Raw genomic sequence first — 7,162 nt, forward strand, 5'->3', positions numbered from 1 at the left:
GCCAACAGTTCTTGAGATTGCTTATTCCCACATATTTTCATTAATAGTGCTCATTAGCAAACATTTTTGCTAATCTCCAAGATGAGAAATGGTATTTCATTTTCCTTTGCATTTTGGTATTAATGAGGTTGAACTTTTTTATGTTTATTGACAAGTTGCATCTACTTTTCTATTAATGAACTGTTCATATTTTTTCTGCATTTTGTTGCTGGATCATTTGCATTGTTTTCCCATATTTTCAGTGATAAAGAATTTGAGAAGACAGAAAAATGATTGTGGAGAAGACATTACAGGCTCGAGAACTGCTGGAGCACTGGCACGATTGCACAAAAGTGCATGGCAGCCCAAGAACTGTCAAGTTGGCCAGCAGGTCTGGAGTGCAGGGTAAGTGAAGGTCATGGGAAATGGCATGGGGAAAATTGTTGTATATTGAGCCAAACTGATCAGGTTAACACTATGCATGATTCTGGGGAAATTATTTCTTGAGGCCAAGATGAGAGTCTCTGCACACAAACAATACCATGGATTCCTAGTCAGGCTATGGACCACTGTTTCCTAATTATACAGTGAGGCATTTTGGGTACCTTATCAAGGTGAATGATGAAAATTTACTTAGAAAATAAGCAGCACCTCAGCAAGCAGCTGGGCTACAAAAACATCACCTTGAAGTAGCACATGTGCTTTTGGCAAGCCCCCAGCTTGGGCGGTCAGTGAACCTGGATTAGCTTCAGATTGATACTAACTTACTGGGTGACCTTGAACAAACCCTATCTTCAATTCTCTGGGCTGATTCCTCATGTTCAAAATGAGGTAGATCAGACTTTACCTGCTTTCTCCATTTCTAAATCCTGCCACTTACATATGTTCAATTCATTGGGTAGCTCCACTGCAGGACAGGACTTGACCTTAATTTGCTTAATATAGAACATGAAAGATGGCTGAGAATACTACGGTCATGTCTGTGTGCTCCTTTGAACCCCATTCGGTGCCTGCCAATTAACCAGAGAAACATACTAGTAATTTTTTTTCAGTACCTTTCCAGGGATAAAAGAGAAAAATCTGAAATTTTCAGGCTCAAGCTAACTTCTAGTTTTAAAGATATGAGCACAATTTTCAAGTCTTCAGAAAACTCTCTAAGGCTTATATACATTCTCTTTGCATTTTCTGAATCAATATGTTTTGAAACCAAATTGCTCCTTTGTCATACATGTCAAGTTGTGTGTATCTTCTTACAAGTATAGTATCAGTAAGCAAGTTAGAGAAGAGTGAGACTGAGGAATGCTGTGTCGGAGGATTCAGGTATGATTTCACTATTCCCTAATGGAATGTTTCTTGCATCACAAAATGCTATATGAGATTTTTTTAAAGTTCTGATTGTTGTTTCATACATAATTGGTAAGAAAACTTGTTTCTGAATGGCTACAAACTCATGAATGCATTCATTTTATTTTAAAGTAATAAAAAGAAATTAAATGAAAAACAACAACTGGCAAAATGAAAGGTCTAATATTTCTACAACCACACTTGTAATCTTCAATTAGATAATTTTTTAGAATTTTATAGTCTCCAATATGGGTGGGTCATTTATTATAATACATAAACCCTTTACTTTCAAAGACTTTGTTACCATCACTTTTAATTGTTAGATGACAAATTTTGGTAACAAAACAGTAAACAATTCTCTATCGATTTCTTTACCAATATTTGTGATTGAGCATCAACGTTTTTCGGTTATTAAAATCAATGCAAATCTCTCATAATTAAAGTGCTCTGTTTTACTTAAGAGAATTTTTCTCCTCTCTGGAAATGTTTTATAGACTATGCATAAATTCTGGCTAATGCCATATTTTGATGTGTGCTCAGGAAGTTAAAATCTGTAAGAGCATTTTAATTCATGATCCCTGATTCTTGATCTTGATTTTAATTCTTGAACCTTAAATTAATACCACAAGTAAAAACAAACAAAAACCTTCTTGATTATGAAGTAGCTAGAAGGCTTTCCTTCTTAAAGCATTCTAATGGAAGCAAGTCAGGATATTTACACACACAAGAAAACACTGCTCTCCTATTTAGGATCTAATGTTATAAAAACAAATTGCTTTTTTGTTTTGTACAAGACATTTGAAAGGCAAAAGAAAGCAATTTGTTATTCACTGACATCTGGACTGAAGCAAAATTTAGTATTCCTTGTCAAATTGCTATCCCAACTTTCTATTTGGTCTAAACTAGTTTATCATAAAGTCAACCCCAAAGCAGTTTGGGAGATATGGAGACCCTCTTTTTTCCCCCTCAGTGAATCCATCAGACTCAAGTTTACAAGACAAACAGTGAAGGCCTTGGGAAGCTGTAGGAGAGGCAAGAACGTGGTGGGGTTCACAGAACAGGGAAAGGCTAGCCAGCTATCCAGAGCTCCTCTGAGTCAAAAACCAATCAGAACCGAAGGTTTTAAGAGACTGGGAAGAAGTCAGTACTGTTTCCCTGAGTAGGGCTGGTGCACCAAATGGATGAACACGACAGCTCTAGTTAAGCACACAGTCACCAAGGATTTTCCCCTTTGCTGATTTTTGGCACTATCGACTGGAAAAACCTATTGACAGAGGAGCATTCCTCACACAAAAGAATCTGGCTGTTGTCTCTACAGTGAATTTTTTTGACACAAGCTATAAGAGTGAAATAGGTCTGCACTATCATTCAGAAATGCTGAAAATTTCAAAGATGCCACTGTCATTAATACCTTCCAGAAGAAAATTGAAAGATGTGACAGGGAGCTATCCTGTTTGGATTGCGTTCTGAGATCAACGAATTTACAGGCGATCAATTTCAATTTCCCCAAGTCCATCCACAGTTCAACTGTAAGTGCTTTTTAACCTTAATCACTAAACAATAAAGCTGGGAAAACTTATTAACAACGATGACAACCAAGAAAAAAGAAGGGGGGGAACAAATAGCACCAACTCTCCATCCTAATTCCTACTCTGATCCTGAAATAGAAGATTTTCTTGAAATGTAAACTTTGACAAGGCTCATGTGTCAGAGAATGGATATTACATTGGTGACCTCTCCCAGGTCAACATTTCACTGCTGGGCCTCCAATTTTATTAATTTGCTTCTTTGTATGAAGTGAAATTGTTAGTCACTCAGTTGTGTCTGACTCTTTTGCGACCCTATTGACTGTAGCCTGCCAGGCTCCTCTGTCCATGGGATATTCCCAGGAAAGAACACTGCAGTGGGTTGCCGTGCCCTTCTCCATGGGATCTTCCAGACCCAGGGATCAAACCTGGGTCTCTTGCACTGCAGGCAGACTCTTTACCGCCTGAGCCACCAGGTACCCTCCCCTTGCTTCTTTATATAGGAGTATTCAAGATGGGGTCAAAATGCAACTCAAAGCATCATCTGAAGTAGTAAACATATGGCCTCCTAAAAATGGTGCTCTTCATTGCACACTCCCATCCAGAAGGTAGGGGAAGGCTGTCTTCTCACTGGTACCTCCTCTGAAAGCTTCAAGTGCAGTGGAAATGGAGAACTCAGATTTCATTGTCTAATTCATTCAGTTTTACTTGGGAAAATAAGATGTGGCAAGCTCAGACGACAAGCCATTTATCTAGCTAGTGCTTACCCAAGCAAAATTATATCCCATCTATTTTAAATAAAATATTTTTATTTCCAAAGTTCTGAATATTAAACAGCCTATACTTTTTAAGTGGCAGAGAAAATGCTAATATTCAGAATAAGAAAATCCTGAATTCAGAGGCTGATGCCTGCTATATCCTTTCTTGTTCTAATCAGGATTATATAATTATAAACAATTTTAAGACATGTTTCTACATCCCCTATATTGCCATCATGATTCAGATGTGATATTGTTCATAGTACAGTCTGAAAAGAAGCCATAATAAATACCACACACAGCTTCATGTGAGGAGTAGCACCTCAAAGAAACCTTCAATTTAGTGAACAGAAGTGGAGTTTTACATGTACCAGGAATGTGGGGAGACACACAAAAGTTGACAAAATGGCTCACGCTGCTCCAGGAAGCATACCATATATAAAATGGTTTCTTATTTCCCCAATGAAAATAACTGTCTTAATTCACTTTTCCTTCAAAACTGCAAGTTCCTTGAAGGCATTATAGTATGCTTTGTACCTCTTCATTTTTAAAAAAATTACCCCAATTGCTAAGAAGAGTTCTGGGCACATAACGGATGTGTAGTAAACATGTACTGGTTTTCCCAACAGACTGTAAGCTCTAGGATGGCAGGTACCAATAGGCATTCTTGTACTTCACTGTACATGAATACAAGCCTAATATTGTAGGGATTCAAAATGCAAGCGTGTGCATGTGTGCATGCTTAGTTGTGTCCAACTCTTTGTGAGCCCATGGACTACAGCCCACCAGGATCCTCTGTCCATGGGATTTCTCAGGCAAGAATATTAGAGTTGAGTTGCCATTTCCTCCTCCAGGGGATCTTCCTTACCCAGGGATCAAACCTGGTGTCTCCTGCATTGGCAGGTGGATTCTTTACCACTGAGCCACAGGTGTTCAGGGTATTTTAATATTTACCTTCAATAAATATTTCCCTTTAATAAATCAAAGGTAAGTGAATGAATGTGCTCAGATTGCTCCAGCAATAATTGGGTGTGCAAATTGTGAATAAAACTATAGTTAGTCCTTCCTATTCAGACACATTTGAAGAATAAACCTGTAAGTGTGTATCTCAATATGGTTTAATATATCTAGTAAACTTTTTAATTCATTACAGAATCGAGTCATGGAAAAGTTATCCAAGAATTATGATGTACAGATGGCAAGACCTACAGCTAATTCTGTGTTTCAAATATTGCCCTTCCTCAACTCCCTGGCCATTATGACAAAGAAATGCTTAAAAGGTCAGAAAGCATACCTTGAGAATGAGGTTTTTACCCTTAATATTGCTCGGATTGAAAGACCAAGAAAAGCAGCCCCAGGTGAATCCAGAAGAGACTCCTCACATCTGTTTACATTAGCCAAAGGCGAGGTGTGCAATGATGTGGTAAATTTGCAATTTGTTGACACCTGTATGCCTTGCACACCAACATTCACCTTACTGGAAAGACATTTATTATTCTATTACGCTACCTGTACCTATGCTTAGTTGCTCAGTCGTGTCTGACTCTTTGCAACCCCATGGACTGTAGCCCACCTGGCTCCTCTGCCCAAGGGGATTCTCTAGACCAGAGTACTGGAGTGGGTTGTCATGCCCATCTCTAAGGGATCTTCCCGACCCAGGGATCGAACCCAAGTCTCTGGCATTGTGGGCAGATTCTTTACAGTCTGACCCACCAGGGAAGTCATTATGCTACTGGCTAGTATCAATTGGCAGCTTCCTATGAGAGACTGTTAGATGAAAGGATGCCCCCAAAAGCTGCAACCTAAAGACCAAACTCCCTCTGGTGCCTAGTTATCCATTTGTATCAGACCTTGTAATATCGATGGAATGGCAACGGAAAGCCAGCCACTTATTAATATATATGTATAGGTTTACCTTGACAACTAGAACTTGATTGTAATCAGTTCATTAAATGACTCATTATGCAAATAGCAAAGCTTCCCTTATCCTCCAGCCATGGTAGTAGACATGAGATATACAAAGTTGAGTAATACATGCCATCTGCTTTCAAGGATATTGAAGCAAAAGAAAAGGCTTACGGTACAACTTTGTACACAATGCTGTGGATATATAGAGAAAGCAGGATTCATCACCCTGGGTGGTAGAGATTTTGAAGACAAATTTACAGTTTGAGCAGCATGTCAAAAGATGACAAAGATATTCAGTAGGCAAGCAAAAGTAAAGGACTTTTACATAAAGAGAAAATACATTCTGAGAATGTGTAATATTTACATGTTTGAGGAAGAAAGAGAACCACATTTTGCTAGAGAGTTGGATGTTTAGTTGGATTGGGTGATAAGTGAGCAGCTAAAATGAAGCTCAGAGAGTTGAAACAGAATTAATACAATCTTTGTACTTTATATTTAAAAATGTTGACCCTTCCTGGTAACTGAAAGGAATTCATCAAAACTGTATAAAAAGAGATGATGGTAGCTTGAACTAGAGCAGTCATAGAGGGAAAGGCAGTGAAACATTGAATCTAATATACATTTTTCATGTGGAATCAACAGATCTTGGTATGTAGGTGACAGAGTAAATTTGCTAGAAAAGGGGGACTTGAAGATCACTGTACAGGATGAACCAGGATGGTTAGATAGATCATTATATCAAAATTTGGGGGAAAAGGGCAACAAAGGAAGCACGATGAACTTGGTAAAGTCACTTTCCTTCACAGAGCTTCAGTTTACTCAACTCCAAGTAGTTAAATATCGAACAAGTCATCTTAAAAATTGTGCCCAACTGTAAAGATGTATGGAAAATAATTTGATTTTATGTAAAAAATACTTTCTAGTGAGTTTCCAAAACTTTTCATATTTATTTAGATGCTATTACTAAAACTGAAGGTTGATTTCAGCTATTGCCAAGTGCAGTTATCATCGGAAAGGGATGGGAGAGAAATATTCTCATTATTGAAAACCTATTCCCAGAGAACAATTAAATGAAGTATTCACTGAGTGACAGAGCTTAGAATTTTTAGCATAATTTTGCTTATATGCTTTTGGATTTGCTCTGCCATAATTGAGATGCTAATAAGTTTGCCAAAGTTAGAAGTGAATCGAAAGAAGAATTCCTTCTCTATTTGATTTTTAGTATTGATGCTAATATCTGTATTAAAATCTTGCCTTTTGGCTGAATTCCAAGAACATATTGAAGGACATTTAAAGATTTTCTATGAATAATGAAACTTGGTGATAAAGATTGTACTCTGCCTCGAATGAAGGTTGCATTTCTACCCCTACTTTCATTTTAGTTTTATAAAGTTCACTAAAATATGTTTTAGAAAAGAAAAAGTTTACCTTGATGACAAATGGTTTTGCCAGAAGAAAATCATATAAATACTTTCAGTTAAGATGAGAAAATGTTGCCAAAAACAGCAAAAGCCTCCACCAGAATTTTGCTTCACATTAGAAGAGGTCTAATGTATAGCAGGGACTTCCCTGGTGGCTCAGACAGTAAAGCATCTGCCTACAAGGCAGGAGACCTGGGTTCAATCCCTGGGTATGGAAGATCCCCTA

This window comes from Giraffa tippelskirchi, chromosome X (assembly GCF_054371585.1).
Source record: "Giraffa tippelskirchi isolate mGirTip1 chromosome X, T2T-mGirTip1v1.2.pri, whole genome shotgun sequence".
Taxonomy (NCBI): Eukaryota; Metazoa; Chordata; class Mammalia; order Artiodactyla; family Giraffidae; genus Giraffa; species Giraffa tippelskirchi.